Source organism: Elephas maximus, chromosome 1 (genome assembly GCF_024166365.1).
Source record: "Elephas maximus indicus isolate mEleMax1 chromosome 1, mEleMax1 primary haplotype, whole genome shotgun sequence".
Classification (NCBI taxonomy): domain Eukaryota; kingdom Metazoa; phylum Chordata; class Mammalia; order Proboscidea; family Elephantidae; genus Elephas; species Elephas maximus.
The window spans coordinates 11,676,211-11,690,504 of NC_064819.1; the positions used below are offsets into that span (position 1 = coordinate 11,676,211).

At 33.6% G+C, this 14,294-nt stretch overlaps 1 protein-coding gene and 1 pseudogene across 4 annotated transcripts in view; one reads left to right on the forward strand and one right to left on the reverse strand.

The window, feature by feature from the left end:
- STXBP5L (syntaxin binding protein 5L) overlaps positions 1 to 14,294 on the forward strand; it is a 379,510-nt gene that overhangs the window by 110,670 nt on the left and 254,546 nt on the right. Inside the window, exon 2 of one of the 4 annotated variants that reach the window (XM_049877594.1) lies at positions 2,698 to 2,756. The exons of the other annotated variants lie outside the window; for them this stretch is intronic. The gene's annotated coding sequence lies outside the window, so the exon portion shown is untranslated. The remainder of the gene's footprint in view (positions 1 to 2,697; positions 2,757 to 14,294) is intronic. 4 annotated transcript variants of the gene reach the window in all.
- Positions 4,813 to 4,911, reverse strand: LOC126057772 (uncharacterized; annotated as a pseudogene).

Here is a 14,294-nt window from a genome sequence, read left to right on the forward strand (position 1 = left end):
AGAGGTAAAGTGCCATTTTCATCATATCACGTCAAGGATACATACCATTAACAAAATTTAGCACTCTTGTTATTAACCTTGATCACCTGGCTGAAGTAGTGTCTGTTAGGTTTCTCCACTGTAAAATTACTTTATATAGTCTGGATATTAAACCCTTAGCAGATATATAGTTAACATGTATTTTCTTCCAGTCTGTTGGCTGCCTTTTCACTTTCTTGATAATGTTCTCTGATGCACTAAAGTTTTAAAAATATTTTTGCTATCTACTATTATAAATATGTGTGTGTAAACACTGAACATTTGACAATTCAACATTTTTCTTGTGTTCAATTCAGTAAAAGCAGTTACATCAATCATGTTGTGCAACCATCACCAATATCCATCACCAAATTTTCCATCACTATAAGCAGAAACTCAATACTTCCTAAACCATGCTTCTCTCCCCCTCCTTCCCACCTTTGGTAACCACTAATAAAACTTTTGTTTCTATACATTTGCCTATTCTATGTATTTCACATAAATGAGATCACGCAATATTTGTCCTTTTTGTGATTGACTTACTTCACTCAGCATCATGAAAATTTTTTATTTTGAGGGAGACCAACATACCTTTCTGTTGTTGCTCATGCTTTTCTTGTCATATCTAAAAATCCATTGCCAAATACAAGGTCCTGAAGATTTATCGCTATGCTTTCCTGTAAGAGTTTTATGGTTTTAGCTCTTATATTTCGGTTTGTGGCCCATTTTGAGTTAATTTTTGTATATGGTGTGAGGTAGGGGTATAACTTCATCATTCTGGCTGTGGAAATTCAGTTGCTTCAGGATAATTTGTTGACTACTATTCTTTCCTCATGTAACAGACTGGAAATCCTTGTTGAAATTCAACTGGCCATAGATGTATGGGCTTATTCTCACATCTGTTCCATTGGTCTATATGTCTATCCTTATGTCAGTACCACATTGTTTTGGTTACTGTAGCTTTATAGTACATTTCGAAATCTGGAAGTGTGCGCTTTCCTGCCTTGTTCTTTTCAGAATTATTTTGGCTATTTGGGACTCCTTGCAATTCCATATAAATTTGAAGATTGGCTTTTCTATTTCTGAAAACAGACTGTTGAAATTTTGATACAGGTTGTGGAGGCTGAAGATCAATTTGGGAAATACTGACATTTTAACAATATTAAGTATTCCAATCCATGAACATGGGATGTCTTTCCAATTATTTAGGTATTCTTTAATATCTTCTGGCAATGTTTTATAATTTTCAGCGTGCAAGTCTTTTGCCTTGTTGGTTAAATTTATTCTTAGGTATTATTCTTTTAGATGCTATTTTAAGTAGAATTGTAATGCTTTTGTAAATGGAATATTGTAAATGTAAATGGTTTCTGAATTTCCTTTTCAGATTGTTCATTGCAGATGTATAGAAACACAATTGATATTTGTATATTGATCTTATATCTTGAAATTTTGCTCAATTCTTTTATTAGCTGTAGTAGCTTTCCATGGAATCTTTGGGAATTTCTGCATATATAATTATGTCATATACAAATAGAGACAGTTTTACTTCTTCCTTTCTGATTTGAATGTCTTTTTTTTTTTCGTCTCTAATTACTCCGGATAGAACTTCCAGTATGACATTGAACAGCAATGGTGAAAGCAGGCATCCTTTTCTTGTTCCTGATCTTAGGAGATAGTTCTCAGTTTTGCACCATTGATTTTGATACTAGCTGTGGATTTTTCATCAATGTCCTTTATTATGTTGAAAAATACCCCTTCTATTCCTAGCTTGCTGAGTGTTTTTTATCATGAAAGGCATTGGATTTTGTTAAATGCCTTTTATGATCAATTGAGATGATTATGTGATTCTTTTCATTTGTTCTATTAATGTAGTTGATTGCTTTCTTAAATCGAACCACCCTTGAATTTCTGGGATAAAGCCCACTTGTTCAAGGTATATAATCCTCTAATAGGCTATTGGATTCAGTTTGCTAGTATTTTGTTGAGGATTTTTACATCTATATGCATAAGTAATATTAGTACACAATTTTATTTTCTTCTGGTGTTTTTATCTGGCTTGGATATCAGGGTAATACTGGCCTTACAGAGTGAGTTAGGAATTGTTCCCTCCTCTTCTGTCTTATGGAAGAGTTTGAGAAGGATTAGTGTCAATTCTTTTTTTAATATTTGGTAGAATTCCCCAGTGAAGCCATCCGGTCCAGTAATTTTCTTGGTTGGGAGGTTTTTGATTACTGATTTAGTGTCTTCACTTGTTATAGGTCTGTTGAGATTTTCTATTTCTTATTGAGTCAACTTAGGTATTTCATTGTTTCTAGGAATTTGTCCATTTCATCCAGATTATCTAATTTGTTGGCATACAGTTTTTCATAGTATTCTCTAATAATCCTCCTCTCATATTTTTGTTCTGTATAATCGGTAGATTTTAGTTATTTGTGTCTTCTCTCTTTTTTTGTCAGTCTGCCTAAAGCTTTGTCAATTGTATTGATTTTTTTCAAAAAAACAACTTTTGGTTTCCTTGATTCTCACTATTTTTCTATTCTGTATTCATTTTTCTCTGCTATAATCTTCATTATTTCCTTCCTTCTGATAGCATTGGGCATACTTTGCTCTTCTTTTTCTAGTTCTTCAAGATGTAAAGTTAGGTTATTGATTTGAGATCTTTCTTCTTTTTTAATGTAGGTGTTTACAGCTATAAATTCCCCTCTGAGCACTGCCTTCGCTGCATCCCATAAGTTTTGGTATGTTGTTCTTTAATTTTTATTCATCTCTAAGTTCTTTATAATTTTTCTTGTGATTTCTTCTTTGATTCATTGGTTGTTTAATAGTATATTGTTTAATTTACACATATTTGTAAATTTTAGAATTTTTCTTCTGTTATTAAGTTCTAGTTCCATTCCATTGTGGTCAGAGAAGATACTTTGTATAATTTAAATCTTTTTAAATTTATTGAGATTTGTTTTGTGACCTAATATAGGGTCTATTCTAGAGAATGATACGTATCCACTGGATAAGAATGTATGTGCTGCTCTTTTGAGTGGAATATTCTATAGACATATATCTGTTAGGTCTAGCTGGTTTATAGTGTAATTCATGTTCTATGTTTAGATGTTCTATCCATCATTGAAAGTAGTGTATTGAAATATTCAATTACTGTCATAGAACTACTTTATTTCTCCCTTCAATTCTGTCACTATTTGCTCCATATATTTTGGAACTCTCTTGTTAGGTGCATATATATTTATAGTTGTTATTTCTTCTTGATGAACTGATCCTTTTTAAATAATAGTTTATTGTGTTTTTGGTGAATGTTTACACAGCAAATTAAGTTCCCATTTAACAATTTCTATATATATTGTTCAATGACATTGGTTACAGTTTTCACAATGTCAGTATCTCATTATTTCCATTCTGATTGTTCTGTTTCCATTAATCTAGCTTCCCTGCCCACCCTTACCTTCTCATCTTTGCCTTAGGGTAAATGTTGCTTGTTTGGTCTCATACAGATGATCATTTAAAGTAGCACAGTACTCACGAGTAATGTTATTTATTTTATGAGTCAGCCTGTTGTTTGGCTGAAAGAATATCTCAGGGCAATAGTCTTGAGGGTTCCTCTCATTTCTGCTAGTCCAGTAAGTCTGGACTTTTTAGGAATTTGAATTTTGTTCTACATTTTTCTCCCATTCTATCTGGGACCATCTATTGTGTCCCTGATCAGAATGGTCGGTAGTGGTGGCTGGAAGCTATTTAGTTCTTCTGGTCTCAGGATAGTCAAAGTCATGGCTTATATGGACAATTAGTCCTGTAGACTGATTTCTTTTTTGGGTCTTGGGTTTCTTTCTTTCTCTTTTGCTTCACATGAGTGCACACCAATTATTGATTCTTAGATGGCCACTCAGAAGATTTTAATACCTCCGACGCTACCCACCAAACTAGAATGTAGAACATTCTGAACTGTTTTATTCCAGTTGACCAAGTTTTCCACTGGACTATTGTCCTAAGCCTTCAAACCCAGTAAACCCATGTTATGTCTAGGAAGTCTCCGTAACGGTGCCCCTTACGTGGTTCATTATATTGAATCGATCCTTTTATCATTCTATAATGTCCTTGTCTCTGGTAACAATTTTTGACTTAAAGTTTATTTTGTCTGGTATTAATATAACCTCTCCAGCTCTCTTTTGGTTACTATTTATATGGACTATTTCTTTCCATCCTTTCACTTTCAACCTATTTGTGTCATTTGGTTTAAAGTGGATTTCTTCTAAATAGCATATAGTTGAATCATATTTTCTTATCCATTCTGTTAATCTCTGCCCTTTTTTTTGGATAATTTAATTTATATACATTTAAAGTAACTACTAAGGAGCCCTGGTGGCACAATAGTTAAGCACTCAGCTGCTAACCCAAAGGTCAGTGTTTCAAACTCATCGGTGGCTCATTGGGAGAAAAGATCTGGCGATCTGGTCCTGTAAAGATTACAGCCTAGGAAACCCTACGAAACAGTTCCACCCTGTCTTATTAGGGTCACTGTGAGTTGGAATCAATGCAACAGCACACAACAACAAGAAAATAACTACTACTAAGGAAGGACTTATCAAGATTTTATGCCATTTTGTTGTACGTTTTCTGTGTGCCTTATACCTTTTTGTCCCTCATTTCCCCAAAGACTGTGTTCTTTTGTGTTTAGTTGAAATTTTATAGTGCACCATTTTGAATTCCTTCTCATATCCTTTTGTGTATTTTTTTAAGGTATTTTCTTTGTGGTTACCGTGAGGATTATATTTAACATACTAAATTTAAAAAATGGAATGCTTCACAAATTTGTGTGTCATCCTTTTTCAGGGGCCATGATAATCCTCTTCATATATTTTTTATTTTTAGTATATCTGTTTCCAGAGTGAGTACTTTTTTCTTTCCTTTACTTTTGCAGATTACACTCATTTCCAAAGTTACTTTGGTCAGTACCTTTCCCTTTCTCCTCGTTATCTTCAGTGAGGTTGTTTCTAACAAATACATTTAGATTACTTTGTCACAGTCTGCATTCTTTTCTGGTTCTCCCAACTTTAAATGATTTTATGAAAAAACTTGCATACATTAAACTTCATTCTTTGTGCTGTAAGGTTCTATGGATTTTGACAAATTCATAATATTATGTATCCTCCATTACAGTTTCATATATAATAGTTTCACTGCTTTAAAAATCCACTCTCCCTCACCTATTCAATCCTCTCTACTTCTCGTGAACCCCTAACAATCACTGGTATTTTTACTGCCTCTGATAAAAATTGTGTCTTTGTGGCTTGGTAGCTCACTTCTTTTTTTTTTTTTAATCACTGAAGACTATTCCATTGTATGGGTGAACCACAGTTTATCCATTCACTTACTGAAAGACACCTTGGATACTTCCAGTTTTTGCTGGTTATGAATAAAGCTGCAGCAAAATTCTGGTGCAGGTTTTCATGTGGACGTGAGGTTTTAATTCAGTGGGTAAATACCTAAGAATGCAATCATTGGTTCTTACGGTAAAACTACAGTTAACTTTTAAGAAACTTCCAATCTGTCTTCTGAAGTGGTTGCACCACTTTTCATCCTCACCAACAGTGAACAAGACTTCCTCTTTATCTGCATAATCAGCAACTATTGGTATTGTTGAGTTTTTTTTTTCTTTTTTGCATTTCAGCCATGCAAATAAATAGGTGCGTAGTGGCATCTTATTTTTGTTTATTTTTTAATTTGCAGTTCCCTAGTGACAAATGATGTTGAAGATATACATATTTGCCATCTGTATTTTTTTTTCTGAAGAGACATCTCTTCAAATCTTTTGCCTATTTTTTAATTTGGTTGTTTTCTTATTGTTGAGTTTTAAGAGTTCTTAGTATATTATGTATACAAATTTTTAATCAGATATATGTTTTGCAAATATTTTTTCCTAGTCTGTGGCTTTTCTTTTCATTCCCTTAACAGTGTCTTTGAAAGGCAGATGTTTAAAAAAATTTTAATAAAATCCAATTTATCAATATTTTTCTCATAGATCATGGTTTTGATGATGTATCTAAAAATGTGTTGCCAAACCCAGGATTGCCTAGATTTTCTCCTGTAAGTTTGATGGTTTTGAGTTTTACATTTAAGTCTATCCTTTTTGAGTCAATTTTTGTGAAAGGTGTACAGCCTATGTCTAGATTGTTTTTTCCTTTTTTTTCATATGACAGACTACTTTTTCAAGTACTATTTGTTAAAAAATTGATCCTTTCCCCCACTAAATAGACTTTTTCCACATCCATTAATATGGACCTATGAGTTTTATTCTGCACCTGGTTGATGCGGTAGATTTTATTGATTGATTTTCAAATGTTGAACTTGCTTCTTTATCCTCATAATATTCCTTGCTCTAAAGTTGGCTTATTTGAAATTACTGTTTCTACTTCAGCTTTTTTTTATTAGCGTTAGTGTGGTATATCTCTCTCCATCTCTTTGCCTTTTAACCTTTCTGTGTGGTTTCTTTTAGATAATATATAATTGTTTTTGTTTTTTTATCTAGCCTGAAAATCTCTTTTAATTGGTGTACAAAGATCATTCGTATATAAAGTGATTGTTAATATAGTTGAATCAATATCTACCTTGTTTATAACTGTTTTCTATTCATTCCACTTGTTCTTTGTTTCTTTTCTTGTTCTTCCCCTCTTTTTCTATCTTCTCTGGTTTTAATTGAGCATTTAAAAAATTATTCCATTCCTCTCCATTATAGCACATCAATTATACTAGCTTTGAAATTTTTTTAGTTTTAGAGGTTTCCCTAAAGTTTGAAATGGATACTTGTACTTTGAAATAACACTATACAGCTTCATGGTCAGGGAATGCACCTCGTAACAGAGTATTCCCAACTCATCCTTCCTATCCCTTGTGATATTGCTGTCATTTAATTCACTTATCCATATGCAATAATCACACAACACATTATTGCTATTACTACTTTAGTCTATTGATGTTTTTAGATCAATTAAGAATAGGGGAAATAAAATATTTTATTTATCTTTATTTGTTCCTTCTCAAACGTTCTTCCTTTCTTTATGTAGATATGAGTTCCTTACCTATATGATTTTCCTTTTCCTTGAAGAACTTCTTTCAGTATTTCTTGCTGTGCTGGTCTGCTGGCAATAAATTCCTTATTTTTATTTTTTAAGGCAGTTTTTTTCTTTTTAACTTTTTCTTTCACTTTTGAAGCATAGTTTTGCTGTGTATAGAATTCTGGGTTGGTGGGGTTATTTTCTCCAGCACTTTAAATATTTCACAATATTCCCTTCTTGCTTGCATGGTTTTTGACAGGAAGTCCACTGTAATTTTTATCCTTTTTTTTTTTCCATATAGGTAATGTAAGTAAGGTGTTTTCTCTTTTCCCCTCATCTGCTTTTCTTCAAGATTTTCTCTTTTCTCTTTGGTTTTCCGTGCTTTCAATATGATATGCCTAGGTGTAAATTTTGGGGTATTTATTCTACTTGAAGTTCTCTGAACTTTATAGATCTTTGGGTTGCTGTCTTTCATTGATTTTGAAAGTTCTCAGCCGTTATTACTTCAAATGTTTCTTCTGCTCTGTTCTCTCTTCACCTGCTTTCACAATTATGCACGTCATACCTTCTGAAAATGATCCACAGTTCCTAGATCCCCCCCCCCCGCCCCATTTGTATTTAAGTTTAGGAAGTGTCTATTGACCTGTCTTCAAAATCACTAATTCTTTCCTTGGCATGTTCTTTATATCAATAAGCTCATCAAAGGCACTTGTCATTTCTCTTATAGTATTTTTGATTTCTAGCACAGCCTTTTGAATCTTTCTTAGAGTTTCTGTCTCTTTGCTTATAATACCCATCTTATGTGTTCTCTACTTTTTCCATTACAGCTCTTAACATATTAATCATAGTTATTTTAAATTACATAACCTGTGTCATATCTGAGCCTGCTTCTGACGCTTGCTTTGTGTTTTCATGCTGTTTTTTTTTTTTTCTTGCCTTTTAGCTTACCTTGTAATTTTTTGTTGAAATCCAAACACATTTGGGGTAATAGGAATTGAAGTAAATAGCCCTTGAGTGTGAGATTTTATGTTAATCTGGCTAAGAGTTAGCTGTATTTGATGTTTGCTGTAGCTGCAGGTGCCAGAGGCTTTAAATTCCTCTAGTGTTCTTAATTTTGTCTCCCCAGTTGCTTTTGATTTTCCCAGTGAACTCTTGCTTAAATTGAGTCTTAACCTTGTAGCTTTTCCAGCTATAACCCACTGTTATTATGTGGCAATTCCGATGATATGGTGGCGAGGAGTGTGTGAAGGGAAGTGTTCTATAATCCTATGATTAAGTTTCGGTCTTTTAGTGGGCCCGTGTCCCTGGACTGTGACCTTCTAAGTGTTTCTAAGCTCTTTTACTCCTCCCCTTAGATGAGACAGGAAAACTAGGGGAACTGGATTTGGGTAATTGCTGTTCAGCCTATGTGATATAAGTTTCTACTAAGGTCTTTTTCAAGGCCCTGGTGGCAAGGTGGTTAAGAACTCAGGTTGCTAAGCAAAAGGTTGGCAGTTCAAATCCACCAGCCACTCCTTGGAGGCCCTATGGGGCAGCTCTACTCTGTTCTATAGGGTTGCTGTCAGTAGGAATTGACTCGATGGCAATGAGTAGGTAGGTAAGGTCTTTTTCAATTGGCTAGTAGTCCTTTGTTATGGAGCACATACTGGGCATATTTCAAAATGATTACTTTTACCTTCCTTTTGCCAAAGACTTTAGGTGATTTTTCTTGGCTCTTTACTGTGAGAATTTGGTGGGGTTACTGGAGGTAAAACCCATGACAGTATTGTGGCCTCTCTAGGATTGTGGCCCCCAGTAGTTCCTCACTATTAGGGTAGTGCACACCACACTCAGCCTCCAGCAGTTGGTCAAAATTACCACTCAAGTATTCCTGCAAGTTTTTGGCCTCAGTGGCTTCTGTTTCATGTAAGCTGATCTCAGCTGTGATTGTTTATATTTTCTTGTATCCCTAGATTTCAGGGTGGCAATTTGCCCTGTGACCGTAATTCTCTGAGGGGTCCAAGAAAAGTCATTGTTTTTCAGTTTGCCCAGCCTTTTTCTTGTTGTATGTTTGTTTTTCACTGTTGAGTTTTAAGGGTTTTTTCTTTGTCAGTCTTGCTAGAGATTTTTCAATTTTATTGAGCTTTCAAAGAATCTGCTGTTTGTTTCATTGGCTTTTTCTCTGTTGTTTTTCTGTTTTCAGTTTCACTGGTTTCTGTTCTTACCTTTGTTATTTCTTTTAACTTTCTTGCTTTGGATTTATTTTGCTGTTTTTCTAGTTTCTTGAGATAGCGTAGGTTTGAAACTTTTCTTTTTTTCTAACGTAAGCGTTTAGTACTATAAATTTCTCTTTTCGAACTGCTTTAGTTGTATCTCACAAATTTTGATATGTTTTCATTTTCATTCAGTCCGATGTATTTTTTTTTTTTATTTCTCTTTAGACTTCTTCTTAGACCCATAAATTATTTATAAATTTCAAGTATTTGGAGATTTTGCTGTTATCTTTTACTGATTTCTAATTTGCTTCTATTGTGTTCAGAGAACACACTGTATATTATATGAGTTATTTTATGTTTGTTTTGTGGTCCAGAACATGGTATATCTTGATATATATTCTGTAGATGCGAGAAAAGAATGCTTATTTACTGTTGTTTGGCAGTGTGTTCTATGCATGTGTATTAGATCCTGTGAATTGATGGTGTTATTGTGTTTTTCTGTATTTTTGCTGGTTTTCATGTGGGTTGTTTTATCATTTGCTGAGAGAGGAGTGTTGAAGTCTCTAATATAGTTGTAGATTCCTGTATTTCTCCTTTTACTTTTATCAGTGTTTGCTTCATGTACTTTGCAGCCTTGTTATTTGGCACATACACATTTAGGATTGTTGTATCCTATGTCCTATAGGGTCACTGTGAGTCTGCATCAACTTGATGGCAGTGGGTTTTTTATATGTCTTCTTAGGGACTGACATAAAGATATGTGTAAATCCAATTGTATCATCAAACATTTTGCTATCTTTTCCAGATAATGAGAAAATTAATTAGTGGGGATTTTTTTTTTGTCTGATGGCACTTTTCAGGGCTTGAGACCATTGAAAGTCCTTAATGGATCAAACAATTACAGTCTTATTTTTTCTCTCTGAAAACCTCTCCTTTCAGTGCTTTTTCTCAGTAGAAGTTGATGAGATTAACAGTTGTTAGTATTGAAAGTATAGGGAATGTAAAGCTTAGTAAGTAAGGCATAAGATGCTTGCCTTACAAAAGACCTCTGCAGTTGATTGAGATGGAAGTTAGAGAATATTAGGTGATTAGGTTATTGTTTTGAGGAGATAAAGCAAATAAAATAACAGTTTTCAGGACAGAGCTCTTAATCCTTTGCTATTCAAGTTTTAATGAGGAAATAAGTTTGAGTATTTATTGCAGGAGGTGTGTTTCTGACTTTATTTTCCCTAAGTGAACTAAAATAATAATAAATTTTCATTGTTCAGTTCTGCCAAATGTTTTTTTAGTTCTGAATTCCAAAAGGGCTTAGACTGTGTTTCTTAAGTTTATATTTCTAGCATCTAGGTGCTAATAAAAAAAATATATAGTACCTGTAAAATGTTTATTAAACAAATGATTGGATTTTCTATACTGGGATCATTTCTTTTAGTATATTATTTGACAATGTGAATGAAGAACCTATGACCCCTTGTGAAGTCTTTTGACCATGTATATGTCTGGCTTGCTCTAACCAGTTTTATAATAGGTATTTTAAAAATCCATAAAAACTATATAAGCTTTACTTGTATGACAGACATAAATAATATGCTGAAAAAAAGTCAAGATAAAGTCACTCTTCTGTGATCCCCAATGATGAAGTGTTTCAAAAAAGGCTTCTTGAGACTTTTAGCTAATTTTTCATGATATCACATATCCTAATAAAAAATTTAGATATGAAGTCAGCAAACTATGTCCTATAGGCCAAATGTGGCCCACTGCCTATGTTTGTAAATGAAAATTTTTTGAACGCAGCCATACTCATTCATTTCCGTATTATCTATTGACTACTTACAGAACTGAGTAGTTATGGTGAGATCATTTGGCCTTTAAAGCCTAAAATATTTACTATATTTTAGCCCTTTACAGAAAAAGTTTGCTGTCTCCTGACTTAGATTATTGTTAAGTCATTTCAATAATTGTAAAGATTTGGCTTATTTTTAGAATTTGACTTTAGACTGTTTTCTAACGAATGTAAGACAAAATTGAGATTTTCAATTAACAGTCCATTAAGAAAATGAATGAATGTCATCTAAATTTTTACCTGTTCAATTTTGTCTCTTGTATTATAATTCCAGCTGTCAAAGATGAGATCTCTCACTAAATTTACTACAGCGTAATGTCTGTAATTTTAAACCATTTACTTTGTTAAAATGTTTTTTTGAAATGTGTCTTATGATAATGTTTCTCAAACCAGGGTCTATGGGTATAGTATTGGTGTGTGAATTTTCTACAGTAATTTCTGATTGTAATATTTTCACTCTTATATTAGACTTAATGAACATTCTGAATCATTTGAATAAGCCATTTTATGCAAAAATACAATCACAAGTTCAATATATGAAGTTATATTTATGGTGGTATTGGTACTAAGTAGTATTATTTTAATATGGATCAATAAAATAATAACAGAGGTGAACTATTCACAGCAATTATGTATTCATGCCAAATGATCATGAAATTATGTGATAGTGTACTATGGCACAAAGGGTTTAAAGCAGATAGAAGGTGGTGAGAGAAAAGCACACAGTAAGTAGATGCACACCAAACTCCAAGGAACCTATGCAGTCAGAACCATATTCATATTGTGAGGTTATTTCTGTAAAACATTTCATCTGACACATATTAGTAATTTGACTTCCAGTTGTAGTTTTATTTGTATTTAGTTTGTAATTTTTAAGTGTATGTAAAGTCTGTAACTATGAGGAATTTTTATCTAATTTTATAGAGTTTTAAAAGTAAGTCAAAAGTGAGGATCAGCAAAAATTTTTCAAAGATCTGTACGTTATTCAGCTTGAGAACCCTGTGTTGAGAATCCATCTTTAATGGCTCAGTTCAAATACAGCTTTCTACGTTAGCTTTCCTCGATTTCATTTACTGGAATTAATTCCTCCCTCCTCTGAACTCTGTATAACAATGAGCACATTTTGCTTTTATTTTTCTTATGTCTCCTAAATAGTATGCTTTCTGACGGGAAAAGATGGGTATGATATGATCTAGACAGTGTTTTTTATAAAGAGTTATTCAGGGAAGGTTGAATGAATGGATGAATGTGTGGATGGCTAGGAATATCTTAGATGATTTACTATAGACAAATCATAGTGAATGTGATTATAGGAACAAGATTAATTTTCCAAGTATCACAGATTACAAAAAAAAAAAAATCCTTCATCTAGCAGGTGGTGGTGGTAGAAATAAGTTACAAACGAAGGTGTAACTTTTAAAGATGGTAAGTTACATAAGGATATTGATTAGTCTCTTGTTAGTGGTATCAAACACAAGGCACAAATACAGTTACATCCACTGCCTCGTATATGTCAGTCGTCCCAGTGAAATTACATTACTCTTTCTCACTGAATTCATATTAAGTCTCGAAATCTTTCTTAACCACTTTTTGCAGCAACTACTCATCAACCAGGTATAGATAAGTGAAATTTTTTTGGCATCAAGGCTCAAGTTTCTCCTCAGTATGAATCAGTAAAAACAAATGAACAGACAGTATTGACTCAAGAAATAGTTCTAGTTCTGTTAAGATCTTCTTCATAAATCCCAAATTATTCATGTACTGTAAATCTGTCTTATGTCTTCTTTCAGACCTCGTTACTGAAACCTGCTAATTCTTAGACTTGTTAATACTGTGGGTAGCTATGTAACATTGAAGTTTGCTCCTTTTCTGCCTGAACACTTAATATTTGTGTCTTCTCTTATGGGATTAGTGTTCTCTCTACTTTCCCTGTGCTACAGAAAGGGTTATCTTATACTGTCTTAAAAATAAGTTTCCTCTTTCTACTTAGACTGAATTAAAAACTGATCCTTCATTGCCTAGAAACTTGACCATTAAGCTATTTCCTGTGAAACATCATTAAATATCCCTTGGCAGCAGCGTTTCTAGAATTCGGGTTTTAAACAAGATTGTCCAATATCATATAGTACACACATTAATTAGGTTGTCAATTAATTCTGTTAGTGCTTATGTGATAACAGGGTGTCTAGTTTCTTGGATACTGCAGGATACTTGTGAACAGATGAAATTTGGTTCAGAGAGGTAGACACCTCAATGATTCAACAAACTAGCCTGAAAATATAAATTGGACAACCTAGATGTTCACTCTTATATAAAGACGTAGAAGATGAAATCTTTTTGAAATTTACCATTCATGTCCTTTTTTTTTTTTTCCATATTGGTCTGTTTCTCTGGTGTCAGAATCCTGTTCAGCTCTGCTAACAATTTACCAGCTCCTCTTTTGCTTAAATTCTATGAAATATGATATTTTTATATGAAATATCAGTAACAAGTTTTGGCAAGGGCTAACTGTGAACTTCAATTATCTTTTTATAAAATATTTTTGTGCGTTTTAGGTGAAAGTTTACACAGCAAGTTAGGTTCCCGTTTAACAATATTTATACAATTTGTTCCCTGACTTTGGTTACAATTTTCACAATGTGTCAGCATTCTCATTATTTCCATTCTGTTATGTTTCCACTGATCGCTTCCCTTCTGCTCCTTGACTTCTCAGCTTTGCTTTTGGGTAAACGTTGACTGGTCTCATATAGTTGACTGTTTAAGGGAGCATGTTACTCATGGGTGATATTGTTTAATTTATGAACCAATCTGTTATTCGGCTGAAAGATGACCTCCAGAAACAGCTTCAGTTCCAAGTTCAAAAGGTGTTTTTGGGCAATAGTCTCTGGGGTTCCTGCAGTCTCTATGGGTCCAGTAAAACCAAAAACCAACCCTGTTGCCAGTGAGTTGATTCTGACTCTATAGGACAGAGTTGAACTGCCTCATTGGGTTTCCGAGGAGTGGCTGGTAGATTCGAACTGCCGACCTTTTGGTTAGCAAATGCTTAACCACTGCACCACCAAGAGCTTCTATGGGTCCAGTAGGTCTGGACTTTTATAGGAATTTGAATTTTTCTCCCATTCTAGTCAGGACCTTCTGTTGTGCCCCTAGTCAGAACAGTTGGTAGTGGTAGCTGGG